At 51.4% G+C, this 19,585-nt stretch overlaps 1 protein-coding gene across 1 annotated transcript in view; it reads left to right on the top strand.

The window, feature by feature from the left end:
- SRRM3 (serine/arginine repetitive matrix 3) overlaps positions 1 to 19,585 on the top strand; it is a 173,005-nt gene that overhangs the window by 54,444 nt on the left and 98,976 nt on the right. The window contains exon 2 of the mRNA XM_034752981.1: positions 9,803 to 9,930. The gene's annotated coding sequence lies outside the window, so the exon portion shown is untranslated. The remainder of the gene's footprint in view (positions 1 to 9,802; positions 9,931 to 19,585) is intronic.

Raw genomic sequence — 19,585 nt, 5'->3', positions numbered from 1 at the left:
TAAATGTGGAATTCACTGGGTATTTAAGCCTAATGGACTAGACAGGATGTGTGTCGGTGGAGACATGGCAGTATTATCGTGGGTCGTTCGTTTCCTTTATGCCCCCATCTGGATCTGGGCCCCTCCCGCACGCGGCTCTCTAACGATCACTCTTTCCCGGTGCTGCCTGTGGCTGCGCGGAGCGTTCGCACGTCTGAAGTTTCAGCTCCGTACCAATTCCAATGCATTGATGGCTGCTCTTCCAGGAGCTAAACTAATCAACATCTCGGGGCCTGGAAAACATTCCTCTGCCAACCCAACTAGCGTTGCCTGAGTTTGAGGCTTGGTGCACTCAAAGCATCTGGTAATTTTATTGTGTTTCGGTGATGAGTAATAACTGCTGAAGGCCTTGATCATGTTGCAGGCTCTGTAATGGGGCAAGGGCATCTTTGCAGTAACTGGTACCATAAGTGCCATGCGGCGATGGTCTTGTTAGCCAGCTCTTGTGATTTATTTTCCAGTAGCAGTTGTATTAGGTGCTGTACGTGCATGTCGTAAGAGACATTGTCTAAACACACACGACAGACAAGGGAAGGTTTATTACCTCCATTTAACAGCGGGGGACCTACGGCCTGGAGAGAGCGAGTGGTTTGCTCACGGTCATTAAAATGACCCACCGCAGAGCCCTGAACGATGGCGTGATGGTCAAGATGCTCTTTGGAGAGCTGCATTCCAATTCCTGGCTCTGCCAAAGACTTCCTGTGTGACCTTGGGCAAGTCACTTAGCCGCTGTCTGCCTCAGTTTCCTCCACTGTACAATGGAGACAACAGCCCTGCTCTGCCTCCCAGCAGGGCTGTGAAGATAAATGCATTAAAGATTGTGAGGTGGTCAGATCCTATGGTCCCTTAGATCTCCTGAGCCCCAGTCATGTGCTTTCTCCACAAGACCATGGCTGGCATTGCTTGAGTGACTGAAGTGTAGGGTGACCAGACAGCAAGTGTGAAAAATGGGGACAGGGGGTGGGGGATAATAGGAGCCTATATAAGAAAAAGAACCAAAAATTGGGACTGTCCCTATACAATCGGGACAGCTGGTCACCCTAGTGAAGTGGTGGGGATCACCAGAGTAATGCTTCTCTGCTCTCCTCTGGGATGGAAAAAGCCTGAATGATCCTGAAGAGACGATACCTCTCCCACCCTGGGCCTGGGTATCTCCCAGCTCTCTAGGAAACAAGAATGGTGCTTTGTGAAAAATGGGGCGGTTTTGGCATTTGGTTTTGTTCCACATCAGGGCAACAAACCAAGACTCTGCAACAATTTTCACCAAAAAACCAAGAGAGAGAGAGAGAGAGTGTGCACCCAGAACTCCCTTGGCAGGCCTGGTTCAGAGCTGGTTCTCCCATGTCCCCGGTGAGTGCCCCAACCACCAGGCTCTGGCTCTGTGAATATTTTATTGGAACAGCTCCAGCAGGGGGCAGCCCAACCCAGTGGTAGCCAATTGCTGCTTGGCTGGGGCTCTCCCACATGACCTGCGGGCCCAGGTTCAAGTTACGCGGCTCCAGCTTAGGGGTGGCAGGGGCTTGAATCTAGGCCTCCCCCCTCCAAGCTGAGTGCCCCAACTGATGGGCTCTGGGAGGGGGCTCGCCCTCTGGGTTTGATCATAAATTCCTGGTCCTGACAGACCTTCCTGGCCACAGCTGTCCTAGATTCGTAGATTCCAAGGCCAAAAGGGGCCATTGGGATCATCTCGTCTGACCTCCTGTAGACCACGGGCCAGAGAACTGCCCCCAAAATAATTCCTAGAGCGAATTGATACATGGCTGTGAAAAGTTTCAGTTCTGATGAACGGACTAAAAAATGCTTGATCCCAAAATCCTGCGCGCCCGCTCCGAGCTTTAGAGACGAGCCATAGCCCTGTATTTTGGCGGAGCTGAATCCATGGCCAAATGTATTGCGTGCTGCCTGGTGATTCAATGCCCGCTCTGTAAGCCATTCCCCTAGGGATAGGGGGCTCATTCTGAGCCAGCACCGTTTATGGCTGCATTCTGCCGTGATTGTCGTTGCGGGTAGTGCGACCATTCAGTTTTCTGTGGAGCTGCTCCCTGGCGATTTATAGCAGCATTGCATTCATGGTGGTTTTATGTTCCATTGTTTTCATGTCTGCACCTATACCTTCAGTGCAATGGTTGCTGTTATTACCGATTATTATTATTACTCATGTCTGGGTATGTTTTCCCCTATTGTCCTAAACTGCCTATAAAAATCCAACAGAGCCTTTCAAACAAGAGAAGAAAGAAACACAGAATGAGCGTCGGTGACGCTGCCCCGCCCAGAGCAGGGGTCTGGCGGCAGAAGAAACCATTGTTAAATGATATTGCAGTACTGCAGAGAAGACCCAAGTGAAATTAGAGCCCCCATTGTGTGAGGTGCTGTATAAACACACAGAGACAGCCCCTGTCTCGAAGAGCGTACAGTCTATGCAAATGAAGGGTGGGAGAGAAAACCGAGGGACAGTGACTAGAAGTGGTAGAAACTGGAATTTCTGTCCCGCAGGAAATGGCGAGATTTCAAAATTTGTTTTCATCCCAAATTGGGAAGAAAAGTCAAAATCTTGGAATATTTTGTGGAATGAAACAGTCCAAAAATATTTTCTTACGATGTTATCGTTTCCACAAGTCGAACCACAACACTTAGATAATTTCCCACAAAAATGTTGACAATGTCGCTAGGTTCCATGAAATATTTCAGGGTAATCGGCTTCACTGGAAAATTTTCAACCAGCTGTAGACGTGACTCACCCCAAGGTTGCCCAGCAGTTCAGTGGCAGAGGCAGACCAGACCCCAGCTCTCCACGTTCAGTGGTTTAGCCACTGAACCCCACTGGCTCTCTATGCTGCTCCTTGACATCAAGAGGCAAGTCCATCCCTGGGGTGATCCCTGGATGTCACCAAACTTATGCCCGGGGGGATTTGGCCCCCACCCACCAGCCTGGTTATTGGATGGCCCAGGGGGTGTGAGCTGGTTATTTCAGTCCCATTCCCGCTGGGCAGTTTGTAGATTGATAGATGTGAAGGCCAGGAGGGACCATTCTGATAACTTAGGCTGTCTTCCTGCATAATACAGGCCATGGACCTCCGCCCAGTGACCCCAGCAATGGGAGGGGAGCGGGCGAGGTGGCTGCACATCGGGGCTGAGATGCAGTGGCCTGGTTCGCTGCTGGGGGGCGGGAGGGAACATGAGCTGTGTCTGCCTGGGTCCAACCAATGTAATACACCCAGTTTCATTGCTGGTAGGAAAAAACCTCCCATCGGTTAAGAATACCTGCTTTCCCGCCCGTCACCTCCAGCGCCTGGACAGCAAGGGAGAGTGCCAAGGGCCGGAGCCTCGGGCACTGCGAATCGACATAGCTCCATTGAAATGAACATCTCCATTGAAGTCATAGGAGCTATGTGGACTTACGCCACTGAGGATCTGGCCTGTCTGAGGGTTATAGCCCTTATGGTATGTCCACACTGCAGCGTCAGCCCAGGGTTCAAACTCAGGTTCAAGCCTAACCTCCCTTACGTCTACACACAAATTGCACTAACCCAGGACTCGGTCCCAGGACCCCTCGGGGGGTGGAGGGTCTGAGCCTGAATCAAGCTGGGACCCAGGGTTCAAGCTCTATTGCTGTGCAGTGTAGACACAGCCGCACTGGACTCGGCTATTGGAGTCCTCCCAAAGTATCCCACAGGCCAACTTTCTTCGTCCCCTAGACAGTCAAGTTTGGTGGACAGTCAAGTTTTCCCAAACTGCTCCATGAACAAACGGCTCAAGCGGCCACCTTTTGGGAGAGCGCTGAGAAGTCCGGGAGACGGGAGGCTGGACTCGGGCCCGCATAATGCAATGTAGATGCTGGGACCCAGGGTTCAACCATTCCTAACTGAGTGTAGACACTTAAGCCTTATGTTACCAAACCCAGGGTCTGCTAACTCGCCTTCTACCAACCCTGGACTTACACTGCCAGTACACCTGAGGCTGGCCCATGTCAACTGACTCAGGCTATGGGCCTGTTTCATTGCACTGTAGACATTCAGGGACAGGCTGGAGTCCGGGCTCTGGCACCCGCCATGGGATCCCAGGGCTCAGGCTCCAACCTGAGTGTCTACACAGCAATATTAGAGCCCCATAACCCCGTGAGCCCAAGTCAGCGGATATGGGCCAACCGCGGGGTTTTAATTGCAGTGTAGACGTACCCTCAGAGACCTAGGCAAACCCTGGCAAGCATCACATCAAACCCTGTATTAAAGCCGATTCATGTATAAGTGGCTGTGTGTGTGTGTGTGTGTGTTTGTGTGTGTGTGGCAATGTCACATCATCTCCCAACGTCTCCCTTGGCTTCCAGCCGAGTGACAGTTGCGTTCTGCAGGCGCTGCGCGATCCAGATGTTGATGAACATCTGACCTGGCTTTAGGACTGGCTGCCCTAAATGTTAATCAGCACGATTTGGTTCACTTGGCTGCTCTCCTAAGCTGTGGGGGGCGGGTCTGTGTTTGGAATTAGCTGCCGCACTGATTTGCTAACGGAATTTGGGCGGGTGACGTCCTGGAACGGGTTTCCGACGCTCCCTCTGGCGTGGGTTTTTAAGGAGACTGGGGAATGAGGTGCGATGTCCCAGTGATTTAATGCACAACTGGCCTCTTACGTACAGAGACCTGGTGTCTTTATTTTAAAAACCCGGCAGTTATAGGAAGGATCCGGGGGTTAAAACTATACATGCTAATGAGGGTGAGGAGGTAATAAATAGTGCAGGCTAGAAACTGGTACAGTGCAGTGTCCGCCATCAACCCATTCCTGGCCGCCGGCGCCCCCATCCCCCCTGCTCTTTCAGTCTTGGGCTCTGCCATGACACCTCAGTCCCAACCCAACCCACAGCCCCTGCTAGCCCTCTGCCCATACACCTAGTTCTGCCAACGCCCCTCGATCCTCCACTGCATCCCCCCACTACCACAGCTCCACTCGAGCTCTCATGCTCTGCACAAAGAGGGAACGAAGCACAAGCCACCAATCTCCTGTCCCCCTCCGACGATCTAGGGCAGTATGTGGATCCCGGCCTGCCCAGCTAGAAGCCTGGTGTCTTGGCCCACGGAGCCACCCAAACATGTTGATCAGAGAAAGCGAGGCCCTGATTAAAACCCCATTCAATTGCAGGAATGACCCATCAGCGCAGCCCTGAGCGATCTCCATCCTCCCTGCTATGAGGCAGGGATCCACCAGCCCCGCCGGCTCGTGCTGCAGTGTGTGGCACTGTCGGGGACAGCTCCAGGAGCCAAGCAATGGCATGCCCTCCCCGGCCCCGTCCATCTCTTCTCCTGTCAGGTTCCCAAGGCGTTTAGACCATCTCTCTTGCTTACACCTGCCAGTTGCTCCAACGACAGCCGCTGTATCTGGATGTCTGGTGTCGCCGGAAGGTTGAAAGCCATCCCGGTCCCATAGGAGGGGACAGCACGGGCAAGTCGCCCTGTCACTGCGTTACATAATCTGACTGGTGCTAAACCAGCCCCGGCTGCATTGCTGAGCCGGAAGGTCTGCTCCTGCCAAGCAAGGAGCACGGTCGTTTGGCTCTGTTTTCCCCTCGGGCTAGATTCGCCAAGACGGCCGAAATTAGAGACACTGTCCAGAGCACAGGCAAGTGCCCCAGCTCTTGGGTCTAGGCCAGGTCTGCAGTCTGCGTCTGTGCAGCTTCGCTGGCTCCGTTGCCCTTGGACTGTCTGTGCAAGGACTTGCAAAGTGGGGGGAGAGAGGGGGATGCTTGCAGAGCTCCTCAGGAGATGGGCCAGTGGTTAGGAGTCTAGCTGTGGACTTGAGAAACCTGCGCTTCGTTCCTTGCACTGCCACAGATTTCCTGTGTGGCCTTAGTGTCTCTGGGCCTTAGTCTGCCATCTGTGAGAAGGGGCTTATCGTTCTTCTTTACCGCACTGGCCTGCTGGGGGCAAAGGGGGGCCACGCAAGTGCCATGGGTAGGTGGAAAGGGGATGTATGTTTCTGCCTCCTTTACTGGGTTTGGGGTTGTCCCTCCAAAACTGATAGCAACCTGTGGAGCTCACGTGACGGGGAATTTTGCACTTGGGTCCCAACCTTTCTGAAGTGGGAAAGTGCCTACGGGGGACCCGTAACATTCAGATTTGGACGGGCGGGTCAGAAGTGCTGCACCATTCCTAATACCGGCAGCTGCATGTCAGTGGCATGGGAGAGGCTTTCTGTATCTAGCTGGGTATACTGTGCCCATCACCCTGGTGTCCGAGAGACACAGCACACAGGTTAGCTGCCTTGGGCGCCACTGATTGGTGGGGACAATGGGGCACCTCCGGATGCACTAAAGCGTGTCTACAAGTACCGCTGGCGCAGGACTGCGTCTGCAGCTATTTCTGCCCGCAAGCACAGAGAGGGCCCCCCTGAAAATCTGGCCCCAGCAGAGTGCGCTGGGACCTTTTGCGGCAGAAGAGATGAATGCACAACACTGCTCTGCCCGGCGGTCGCACACGAGGAAATGGAGCCCTGTCTTCATTAGCAGGCGTTTGATGAGCAGTGGGGTCCTCGGGCACGCAGGAGACCGGAGACCCCTTTGAACGGCCCCGTCCTTTCGGATCCACAGGCAATCCCTCCGGTGAAAGAGAAGGTGACAGAGAGACAATAGAACCTGGAAATCCTGGTGTTCAAAGCTCTCCCTTTTCTGCAGTGACTCGGCACTGATACCTTCTTGCGGATCGCGTGGTTGTACACTCCATCTGCAGGTGCAGCTGTTCCCTGCCCCGTGCGGTACGCAGAGGCAGGAGAGCATGGGCTGCAGTAGGAACCATATATAAATGGGTTTGCACCCTGCTCTAGCCTACAGAGCAGAGTATGGCAAGTCAGGATTCCTGGGGCCAGCGTCTCCATGATCCTGTGCCCGGCGTGGTCGCAACCCACAGGCTTTATCCTGCGGCGTGTGATCTTTTTTGGATCCGAAGGAAGGGAGAGGAGCAGTGGGGAGCGGACGTGGATTTTGATTGAATCCTCTGGGACTGCATACGGGCAGAAGGCAGAGCAGGGCAATCCAGCTAGAAGGGTCCAGGAACTGCCCGAAGGAAGTTTGGCAGTTCATGGACATGCTCAGTAGCTGGTTCTGAAGCTTTCATTCAGAGTCACCCTCCCAGAGCTGAGCCAGTCCGAGGGGACAGGGTATAAATGCAGGAATCTGCGGACCCATTGGCTGATCCATGTGGGACTGAGAAACTATCGGCTCTGAGGGCGGGGTCCCAATTCCTGGGTCCCTTTGCATACAGGCTACAGATTCAGCTTATCAGCTGTCGAGCAGACCAGGCAGCTGTTAACCCAAGGGCGGGAATGCTGCTGTCAAGGATTCCAGACTCCCGTTTGATGCCAAGGCGCTGGAGGGTTTGGAAAAGAACTGGGACGCTGCTGTTCTTCTCAAGCTCGGAAGAATCCCGGTGACACACGCTACATATTACAACGGAGAAATCAGCTCCGAGAGAAGATCAGAGGGCAGTGCGTGTGTGCCAAAGGAGGGAAGTGTAGATGTCGTGTTGAAATGCTGCATTTAAATATATGCAACTGCAGCAAAGAGGGGAATCTGTGTATAGCAAACACCAGTAGACAGTTACCCAATAGCTTTTGGTTAAGAAGTTATTCCTCACGATCTCTTGGAAGCTGGCTGGGAACTATTAACACTCCATTCAGGGTTTTACATACAATACCCCTGAAATTTTAACTTTGTGCAATGTTTTTTTTTTTTTTTTGCAAAGTCCAGATAAGACAGAGCTCTGGCCTCTGCAGCAAACGGTTCAGCGGAGGTGCAGGAAAAGGGGCGTGTAAAAGAGTTAGATGTACTATGACCTCAGCACCCCACATCCCATTACACCCTCATTCACAACGATGCAAAGTGGGGGCCAAATTCTACCATTCTGATCCGGTAGAGTTTTACATCCACGTTGTTCTCACATGGCACTGGTGTCAGTGACCACCTAAAATGGAGAGTCCTGGCTTTGTCCCTGATTCACAGGGTGACCTTGGATATGTGGCTAAACCTGCCTGTGCCTCAGTTTCCTCTTATGTAAAATGGAGATAACGTGTCCTGGCCTGATTCACAGGGGTTAGTGGGCAGTTTGGTGGCCTGCAAAGTGCCTAGAGATCTTGCTATGGCAGGTGTTAGTAAGCCAGGCTAGCGTCGGCATAAAGGAAGGTGCCTGCTTCTTTTCATACTGACATTCCCATCAGGGAAAAGCCAGTAATAAAAACCCAGTTCGCTGGGGAGCTGCTCAAGGGTTAGCTGGTGAATCCGTTACTCCCACTGGTATGGAGGGTTTTTATCAAGAGACTCGCAATCTTTGGGGCTTTTCTTAAAGCCCCAGCCCCTGGAGTCAGGGGATTACATGAGAATCTCAGGCGTCAGTAAAAAAAAAAAGTTTTTTAGCCCTCATGGTTGAAGGAAAAAGCTTGAAACCTTGACCACTTTCAGGTCACAGTTTTTATGTATCTAAAGCAGGGGTTCTCAAACTGGGGGTCGGGACCGCTCAGGGGGTCGCGAGGTTATTACATGGGGGGGTCGCAAGCTGTCAACCTCCACCCCAAACCCCGCTTCGCCTCCAGCATTTATAATGGTGTTAAATACATTAAAAAGTGTTTTTAATTTAGAAGGGGGGGTCGCACTCAGGGGGTCACCAATACAAAAGTTTGAGAATCACTGGTCTAAAGAAACATAAAAGAAACTCGTTATTTGTCAGGTTTTTTTTAAATCTCATGATTTTTAAGGCAATTTCATGATTTTGGGGGGCTTGACTCATGATTTATTGGATACTTGGGGTCGGCAGTGCTGGGTTTCATAGCAGTCCCATTGTTTCCAGGGGGACTGCTCACGTGAGTAGTCAGCGACGTGATCAAATGGTTCCCAAGCTAGCCCAAAATAAACAGACCAGAGGTGCAAACAGAACCTGTGGTTTAATGGCTGCCCATGGGCTATGATAAACAGACTCTGCGGCTCGTTCGGACTTCTCAATAGATCCATTTCCCGGGACACACGCACACCCCTGCATGTGGTAGAACTTTGGCCTCCCACACTAAAAATTAATCCGTGCAATTTTCAGATGATAAACTAAAAAAAAAAAGTTGGTGGCTTTGGAGAAAAACAGCCGATCTTGGTTCAGGAAGGCCCGTTTGCAACACAGACACCTGGTAAGAAGACAAGGCTGGGCTAATGAACAAGACATCCGACATTGTTATAGCTGGGGTGGAAATCACCTGCTTTGATTAATGCTGCTGCTTGGGATTCAAAACACGTTTAACCCACTGTGAAACTGACAACTAAGAACGTTCTCCTCCGCTGGGGCAGGGTGGAAGGGAGGGGAGGGTCTGACCCCCAGTCTGGAAGATGAGGATTACTTGTAACTGGGCAGCAATGCGGTGATGCTCTATATTGCTATCTCATGGCCTTTCCTTCCAGAAGCTGCAATGGGATGTTGGCTTCCAGGCTGTGCTATGTGGGACTGGAGCTTTAAGGGCTGAGCTTCCCAGCCAGAGATGCCTTGAGGCTCTGGTTGTTAGGCACAGCTGGATGTAAGTGGACGCAGAATAAAGCAGATCTCTGGCAAGTGCCTTCAGCACGGAGTGATCCCTGAGCATCACACAGGCCTCGCTTCTACCTTCTTATCATCGGCAGGCGGCTACACTGGGGGAAGGGCTGGCCGCTGACATGGAGAACGGGCAGTTGAAGGGCGATGGGTGGGGGAAAAGGAGAATTCCAGCCACTTTGGGATTAACAGGGTTCTCCTCTCTGTCTTTCTCCCAGGCAGTGAGGCCAGCAGTCCTGGACCAGTCGGGCTTTCATAGGAAAAGTTTGCTGCGGGCAAGAAGGTCCCGAACTGAGCTGCTAGGACTGGAGCCGTGCAGCGGCCGATGGACCGTGGCCTCTGAGAGGTGAGCCTGGGCCTGGGCGGTCGTAGGGCGGGTGTGCATCTTACTAGGGTGGTTCCTCGGGGTGTGCTCAGAGTTGGGGACACGGATGAGCCACTCACCATGAGAACAGCTGATCGGGCTCATGATCGTGTCTACCTGCACGGGTCTCCTCTCTGCCCCCTGTTGTGTCCCCGCCTCCCGCTGTCCTGTGGCCTCCTCTCCAACCAGCCATCTGCTGACAGTTGATTCATTGCAGCTGCCGCACTAGGGGTGAAATCCTGGCTGCACTGAAGTCAAGTGAAGTTTAGCCCCTGACATCAGTGGGGCCTGGATTTCACCCCAGGTTTCTGGAGAGGCCTGTCTGCCCTGTCCCTTGTAAAACACTGATCAGAACCCAGCCCGTAGCAGGAATGGAGAAAGGTGGGCTTGTGGTCGAAGTGCGAGCCTGGGCCTCTGGAGATGTAGGGTCACGCCAGCTCTCGAACTCCTTGTGTGACCTCAGGCATGTCGCTTAGTCTCGCAGTTCCCGTCTGTAAAGAGGGGGTAATAATCTTCCCTGTGTTAATTGAGAGTGTAAATTCTTTGGGGCAGGGAGTGTTTCAATGTATACGTACAGCACCTAGCGCTGCGGGGAGCTGCGCTTGTTTAGGGGTATCGAGTTGGTACTATAAGGTGACGAATGCTGATAACCTGTCAACACTTCATTCCTCACTGGGTCACCCATCCCCCACAATGTCTCATGACCCTGTGCTGCGTTGTGCCATAGAGCTGCGCTCTTCTATACATCTCACTTAACACTGTTTTGCCCCCATCACGGCCTTGCTGCATCTCAAATCCAGACGGTGCCTCAGCAGTAAATATCCCCTTTGAGCAGATTTATTCTCCTATCGATCTGTTTTTTCATTCGAGTAGATTATCTGAAGTTTTGAATAAGGAATGGCTCTGCTGTCCTCTCCCAAGGCTGGAGAGAAATATGGTTTCAGCCTAGGGCATCCCTGACCACCACTTTCCAGGGCTGCAGCGAGGGTTTTCAGTGACACTGGATTTGAGTTCTGGTGAAACAAATTGAATCAGAAATGCCCCTGGGAGTCAGAAAAGGTGCAGTGCCTGGGTGGAAGGGAATGGGGCTGGGGGCCGGGGACTTGGATTGGAGGTGCATTTCTAAAAGCAATGGAGGGACAGAACTGGCTGGGGAAATGGTGGTTCCATCCCACGAGAGTTTTTGCGATTTTGAAATATTTCCCCATCCTGAATCACAATGAAACATCAAAATCTCAACATTTTTCAGGCACTGGTACCCTGAAATAAACTCTGCATCGGGTCAGTCAAATCATCTGGTCTCGGTAACGTCAAAATATTTTGTTCTGATTTCGAACCTTCAAAATGTTTTTTAAACTTTTCAAAAAGTATTCATTCCCTAAAATTTCGAACCAAAAAGTCGTGTCCAACCGAAAAAAGAAACTTTTTGTTTAAAAAAAGGTCAAAATGTTTCAACCATTTCAGAATATTTCCCTTTAAAAAAAACATTTTTGAATTGATGCGTTTATGGAGGGGATGGTCTGGCTACATCCCATTGTAGGCAACCTGTGACCGCTGGCAGCAAATATCTCCAATGGCTAGTGATGGGACACTAGATGGGGAGGCTTTGAGTCACAACAGAGAATTCTTTCCCAGGTGTCTGGCTGGTGGCTCTTGCCCACATGCTCAGGGTCTAACTGATCACCATATTTGGGGTCGGGAAGGAATTTTCCCCCAGGTCAGATTGGCAGAGACCCTGGGGGGTTTTCACCTTCCCCTGCAGCGTGGGGTTTGGGTCACTTGCTGATTTAAACTAGTATAAATGGTGAGTTCTCTGGAACTTGATTTGAGGATTCAGTAACCCAGCCAGAGGTTCGGGGTCTATCATAGGAGTGGGTGGGTGAGGATCTGTGGCCTGCAACGTGCAGGAGGGTCAGACTCGATCATCATGATGGTCCCTTCTGACCTTAAAGTCTAGGAGTCTATTTGTCAAAACTGATCCTTGCCCATGAACAGTTTCAACCAACTGGCATCCCCCAATGAAAAAATGTTTAGTCTGAAAATTCCTGACCCGCTCTAGGGAGAAATTTTCCCGTCCACTGCTAAAGCCCAGGGTAGAATTGCCCCAAGTGGAGGCACTGCATATGCCAACCAGAAGCTCCCCTACATTGCCAGCTGCCATTGTAAACCTTGGCACATGGGGCAAGCTAGTGTGAGAGGGGTATCGCCAGAGTCCCATTGGCAGCTCCTGGGGGACGACTGCAACTTAGAGCGACCCTTGGCTATTCTAACTGATGCTGCCCCTCATCTCATCAAAGTCCCTAGAGCCAGAGATTTCAAGGCCGGAAGGGACCATTCTGATCATCTGTTCTGACCCACTGCAGAACAGCAGCTGGAGAATTTCAGGCAGTGGTGACAACGGTTCCATCTGTGATCCCCAGTCAAGGATGGGGTCCCGCTTGCTGGCTGCTGCCCAGACAAATCGCACAGAAGACAGTCCTTGCCCAGGGGAGCTTGCTGGCAAGGGGTCAGAAATGTTGGGCTGGAAGGGACCTCAAGGGGTCATCTAATCCTGCCCCCTGCAGGCAGGATGAAGTATATGATCAGACAAATGGGGACGGGGTGAATGGGAAGATGTGGTAACAAAATGAACGGAGTTTTGCAGAAAAACAGACGTCTCCCTGATACTTTATATATAAACCTAAACCAGCCCCGCACAGCCTCAGTGATCTGAGCCTAATTTAACCCAGATTCCCTCTTATCTGAAACGCCTGCCCACGCCTGTGAATTGCATTGAACCTTCACTCAATTACCCAACACCTCCGGTATCCAGAGTTGGCCACCGTGGCGTCTGAGCAATCAAAGCAATGCTGCGTTCATGCACACGAGCCCCTGCGCAGAGCTGCCCACCAGCATTAAAATAAACAACGGCGCAGATTTGCCACCTAATGGTTATCACATTGATCCTGCAGGAAGGGTCTTCCTAGCTGTCTCTGGCTGACTGCTGAGTGGATAAATGCTGCCCCGTAACCAGAGATATGCATAATCTAGTCTGACACCGCCAGTCCAGTGCTTGAGGACGTATGCTCTTGCAACCGACAGTGCTAGCCCCACAACTGCTCTGGGACACCCATTTGGCAGAACTTCTCCTGAATCACAAAAGCCAACATCTGGATGAAATACACCGAAATGCCCCATCGGATCTGTGGTGCCTGCACAATGTCCTTTGGCCAGAACCTTGCAGTTTTCTCCTACGTTTCCTCAAACCCTCTCTGGAAAAATCCCCAATCTGGCTTTGACAGTTAGGCCCCAATCCCCTCCGCCAAGCCACATTAGAAATTCCTTCAGCTCTTGGAGTGTTACTCATCGCGCCTACCAGAGTACTCCACCAAAGCGCTCACGTCTCCCCCAAACTGCCTTCTGATAATGCAGCCGCCATACTCAACCATTACTGGAAGGGAAGGCGAAGGGTAGTTTTATACCGTTCAGATTACTCATATCAGGGAGCAGTTCCTAAAGTGATTTGCATCTGTTTTTCAGTCTCTCTCTCTCTATCCCCATGTGTCCCGAGCTAGCAAGCTATCCCTATGTTTCCCCTTCCATCTATCTATCTGGTGATCCCCGTATGTCCCCATCTAGCTAGCTAGTATGAAAAATATGATGGAAATATAATCAGAATTATTGTACTGCTCTAAATCTCCATGTCCTGTTCTCTTGCTGTTTGTGGTAAATAATAACATAATATTCTAAATTTCTTTGGGCAGGGGTGCTATTATTTTTTAAGAAATCTATGCAAAGTAGAACACAGTACTATGGAGTTTCATCAATATTTCATAATCAGATTTCAAAGCACGTTACCAAAGTAGCCTTATGCTTGACATGGGAATTAATTCAGGGAAGTCCGAAGGCCTGTGTTTTGCAGGAGGCCAGACTAGATGATCACGGATCACAGTGGTCCTGTCCGGCTTCAGAATCTGAGTTGTTCCCATTTTACTGATGAGATAATGGAGGCTAAGAGAGGGGAAGTGACCAGGCCAAGGTGCCACAGTGAGTCAGGGCCAGGACCACATTCCACATCTCTTGAATCCTAGTCCCTGGCTTGTTGTTATTTGTATTCCAGCAGTAAGCAGAGGCCTCAGCTCAGACTGGGGCCCCACGGCGTTAGGTGCTGTACGTAAACCTCGTGAGAAACAATCTCTGCCCTGCTTGCAGAGCTTGCAGTCTAAAAAGACAAGGCGGGTGCCGGGTGGGAGAAAGGAAGTGCTACTAACCCCATTTTACCAATGGAAAAGTTAACTAAGAACATTTTCAAAAGCCTTGAAATGGCCGAGGAGCCTAAGTGCCATTTTCAAAAATGAGCCGAAGACTCATTGAAAGTCAATGGGACTTAGCCTCCTGGGGGCCAGATTTTTAAAGATATTTAGGTGCCTAAAGATGCAGATAGGCTCTTAGTGAGGTATTCAAACCCCTCCCCCGGAGGCACCTAACTCCCCTTGAAATCTTTTGAAAATGGGACTTAGGCTCCTAAATCACTTGGTGTCAAATTTTCAAGCGCACCCAAGTGATTCGCCCAGGGTCACAGAGGAATCTTTGGCCAAGTCCCAAACTGAATCCATATCTCCTGAATCCCCATCCAGTGCACAGAACGCACAAACACCCCGCCCCCTTCATGGTCAGAAACTTTGCAACAGAAAATGCCAATTTGGCAATTTCATGAGTACACCTCGAGCTCAAATTTCACAGGAAACCGTTGAAGCGTTTTGAACAATAAGGTGAGGAATATGGATTCAGTTGGGGGCTTGGCCAGCGATTCCTTTACGCAAGTCATTTAGAGTAAGATTTTCAAAAACTCCTAAGTGACTTAGGAGCCTATGCCCTATTTTCAAAAGATTTTAATGGGAGTTAGGTGCCACGGGGCTTTTGAAACCCCACTGGGCATCTGTCTAGCTCTTTATAATATACATAAAAGTCAAAACATCCCTCTATTCTCCGCCTGTGGCACACAACAGTTTAGTCTCTGGGCGGCTCTAATACGTTAGTTCACTGTAGGGAGACTTGACATGATTTGATTTTTATTTACCTTTTTATTTAAACGGATAATATCAATGTTTATTTTAAGCACTTATTTTTCTTTTTATCACTTTCAATTTTCCCAGTTGCAGGAACTTATGGGGGATCAGACGCTGGGGGGCGGAGAGACGTGTTAATGACAGTAGCTGTTAAGATTCCGAAAGCTGATGCTTTATGACCATTAAAATGTACATTTGTTAACATCACCTGTCAAAATAGACAAAGTAAATATCCTTAAATCAAAGCGGGATACGTTCTCAAGCCGCATTTTTCTTTCCTTTGTACATTGCGATGATTCTCCATGGAACTGTTTTGTCCTGGGTTTGTGTGTGTAGGGTGAAATTGACATTTACCGACAGTTACTGATAACCATCGAATCCTTCCATGCCTAAATATAGGCTATGGGTTGAAATGCAGGCCTATCCGGGCTGGGCTGAGTGGCCTGTAACATACAGGAGGTCAGACCAGATGATCTGATGGACTTTTCTGGCCTTCTCCCACATGGAAATTCTGAATTTTGGCCCGTGCTGCTGCCTAGATCCAGCCCCTCTGCATCCGGTGTAAAGAAACCCAGCAAATGCAGCGGGGCAGGGTGTGTGTGTGTGTGTGTGTGTGGTATGCAGTGTGTGTGGTATGCAGCATGTGTAATGAAGGAGGAGTTGTAATGAGTTAGCATGAAATCCTGTGGGCGGGCTTGTGGTGTAACAGATCTTCAGGGCATTTCCCATTTCATTTTGAGAGTGCAGCGCGTTCAGATAACGGACAGGCAATAAATACAGCTGCCTGCCCTCCTTGGTCTCTGCGGCTGCAGAGGCTGCCAGCTGATAGCAGTGCAATAAAAACAAAGCCTTGTAATTAAGTAATCAGACGAGGCTGGGAAGGCAGAGTTGTCAGGAGACAAGTGACTGCGTGGGGCAGCCCATTGCAGAGGGAAATCCGGGGATGGCCCACAGGCTCTGAGGGATTCTTATTGAGATGGGGCCTCTCCCAGTGTCTCTGCGCCAGGGCCTTGCTGGGCTGTGGTAGAGACGGCCCTGCTTTCTGCGGTGCAGGAGGCAGGCTCTTTAGTGGAGTTGGCTGGCTGCTCCAGAGCTAAGCGTCTCTCCGCTCGCCCACGGCTACTGGGGGATCGGGATTGTTGGAAGGTTGCAGCTATTGCGTCGCTTGGTGGATTAGGGACACCATTGTGCTGGGAAGGGCGCCGAGCTGCGCCACCCCAGGGAGAGCACTGGGAGGCGTTGTGCCCCTAGGCCGTCCGATGGACTGTGCAATCACCCTGCCTGCTCCTTGCCCCCTTTGGGGTAGCTGACACCGCTAGGAGGCAGGCCCCTGGCTGAGGAGAGCAGAGGGATTGCGATTACCCATTTACGCTTCCTCTGATTTACCCCTACCTCTGAGCTATCCCTAACTGCTCCCCCACCCCCGTTTCAGGCCAGATCCTGCTCCCACTGATTCAATGAGGGCTCCTGGATGGGAGTTTAAAGTTCAAGCCTTCGGTTACTTAGATTTCCCAAGCAGCCCCCTTTTCCCAGCATTGTTTACAGGCCGGTTACTGAGCTGGGCAAAGCCAGAAACTGGGTTCCGTAGGGATCCAGGTGATGTTTTCTTTCAGTTCCAGGTTGGGTGGATTCCCTCTTTGCTGAGTTTCTCGCCGTTCCATGCACTGAACAGACCCAAAAACGTGCGGGCAAAAATTGCGTGTGTGTGTGTGAGAGTGAGAGAGAGAGAGAGAGAGAATTCACCAGCATTGTGAGGCGGGGTCATAAATATGAGGCAAGGACAAATCAGTCTCCCTCGCCAGTGTCACCAGCCGTGTGAATTTTGGGGTGCTCTAGGAACAGGTTGGTCTCTCCCCTCCCCCGCAAAAGAAAAGTCCTGGATGATGCCTAAGAGCGTGGTTCTCAAGGGCTCCTTTAGCTCTCTGCACTGAACCTGGTTGGGGGGCTCTCTAGACCAGTCGCAGTTTGGGGGTGTCACTCGCTCATGATGTTCTGAGCATAATGGGTCAAATCCTGAGAATCCGCATCCCCCGCTGATGCTGAGGGGAGCTGTGGGTGCTTAGCACTCTTTAGGATTTGGCCCCGCATTCTCTGTCAGGGCCTGTCTGTCTTGGAGGTATTTGGACTGATGAAGCTACAATGGGGCAAACTACCCCATCTCACCCATGGGGTATGCACTGCTGCAAATATGCCCACATTAGACAGGGCCTAACACTCTTCCCTGGGTTACGCCATTCTCTCCTTCAGCACAAGGACGCTGCTGCCTTGGGAAGCAAATTATCCTTCCTTTCAGTAGAACTTGGAGGCCTCAGCTGAGTGTTGGGTGCTGGACGGACACAGTCTCCACCCTGAAGAGCTTATGCTCTAAACTGAAGAGACAGACGAAGTGGAAACTGAGGCCCGGAGATTGGAGGTGACAGGACCAAGGACACCCAGCAGGCCAGTGACGGAGCTGGGAATAGAACCCACATCTCCCGACTCCGTCCCATCCACTGTAGCCCCCTGAGCAGTGGAACTCCCTTTTGTCAGCGCAGCTCTGACATCTGATGTCCCGGTGGTCTACACTGCCACCTTGTGCTCACGCACCAGCCTCTCTCTCCAGGTGCCCTGTCAAACTCCCCTTATTTGACACACACAGGCCGTGTGGAGCCGGGCGGCATCCAAGGGGATGTTTTTCAAGTGCTCGGAGCTGCAGATGACAGAGATGACGAGCGGGAGTTGGCTGTGGAGTTTCGCGGCGTTATGAAAGCCCATTGAGTCTCAGAACTGAAACAGGTGGAAATCAATGAGGTTACAGTGGGATTTCTGTAGAAGTAGCGGCTCCTGGCTAGTGAGGGGCTCATGCATTTATATACAGATGCCGACTGTCGGACTCCAGCCGTATGTACGGTTCTGTTTGCCAATCCCAGAGCTGATACCCCAGTGCTGAAGGGAGTGAGGGGAGACAGAGCAAATATATTTGTCATGATTCCTTGTCTGATGAGCCTAGTCTCCACGGACAGGCTAGGAGACCCTGCTAAAGAGCCTAGTGTCTCGCAGGCTGATGGAATAATTGCTGACTGCACCTGGTTTCCATTGTGGGAGGCAACGGGGGAAGCGTTTGTTTCAGAAAAATAACACGCGTCTCTGAGCAGCGGCGTGAAATGATGGCGGAAAACCAAAGGGATCTGGGTTCAAGGTGAGCGGCAGCATTGTTAGGCCCAATGCCGAGCGGGGTGAGATGCACCCAGTCGCCAGCCCTCTCCCCAACTGAGCTAGCCCCGATCTCAGCCTCGTGCCCTCTTCCAGAAGTGAAACTGGTCCAGCTCGGAGCCAGCCTGGGCCCCAGAGGGGTATGAAAAGGGAGAACTGGTCTGAACCTGAGCCCTGCCCCTGAACCGCGGTGAGCCTGGTGGAGTTGCATTGATCCAGATTTTGGGCTCCATACGGGACTAACTAGCTGATGTTCTGTGGCCTGTGGCGTGCGGGAGGTCAGACGGGATGAGCAAATGATCCCTTCTGGCCTTACAACCCCTATGTTCTCCTGTTGGTTTATCAGTCCTGGAAGGTAACACCAAGGGCTGGTCTGTGCAGGTTTTGTACAGGCTGGAACCTCTGCCCGATGGCCCAGCTGGCTTGGGCCCCGGGCCCCAGGTGCAAAGCAGCCAGCACTAAACCAGGGCAGCCCCAAAAGGAGCAGGTGCTTCTTGCTCAGAGCCCGGCCAGAGCGCTTGTCCCTGGTTTAACACCTCCTCTCCCTGTGAAAGGGGGGAAATCTGAGCTGAGGTGGCAATAGAAACATCTGCAGGACCTGGGGCGTCCAAGGAGTCAGGATCTACGCCAGTGGGCACGACGCTTTAGGAATCTCATCCCTATTCAGCAAAACACTTAAGCACGTGCTTCTCTGAATCAGGGCCTTAGTGGATCTGACTCCAGGAGTCTCATCGGGATTCAAGTCAAAGCTCCCCCCACTTTTGCTGTTGGAGGACAGATTACCTGGGAAAGCCACGTAACCGGGAGGGTGATTTCATCAGTCTGTGAAACGATTCGATGATACTCGTACAAATAACATTGTACAGCCTTTCAGGAGGGCTGACCGTACCAATGGCCGCTGGGTAAAACATGACAAAATACAGATGGCTGCACTGCGGCTGTGCATGGGAGATGTAGTCTGATGTCACCTCGATAGATTCAAATGCATGGGGACAGGTAGGACACCTGGTGGTGGGGATCCAAGCGATGTTTCCGCAATTAGAGTGATTTGGGCAGGTTGGTAAGTTTCAGAGTCGCTGGGAGGTAAATCCTGAGCCGGTGGAGACTCTTCCCGTGTTCAGTACAACTCTGGTCCCTTTGGTATAGCGGGGAAAGCAGGTGGCTGCAGGGAATTAGCAACACACGCAGCAGGACATGGCTGCGAGTGGCTGATTTGTATTCACTTTGCGATAGGGCGTCCCTCTCATCTCTGAATCTAAGTACATCGACATATTGCCTCGGAAAGTGGACTCTATTGAGGCATGTGTGTTTGGGGTGGGCTATGGGTTCTTTGTCTCTTGGTCACTCTTCTTTCACCTTCACTTTTCTATTTTCGCTCATTCATGCTCCCTCTAGCC

This window comes from Trachemys scripta, chromosome 18 (assembly GCF_013100865.1).
Source record: "Trachemys scripta elegans isolate TJP31775 chromosome 18, CAS_Tse_1.0, whole genome shotgun sequence".
Taxonomy (NCBI): Eukaryota; Metazoa; Chordata; order Testudines; family Emydidae; genus Trachemys; species Trachemys scripta.
This window is presented reverse-complemented; position numbering and strand designations above follow the sequence as displayed.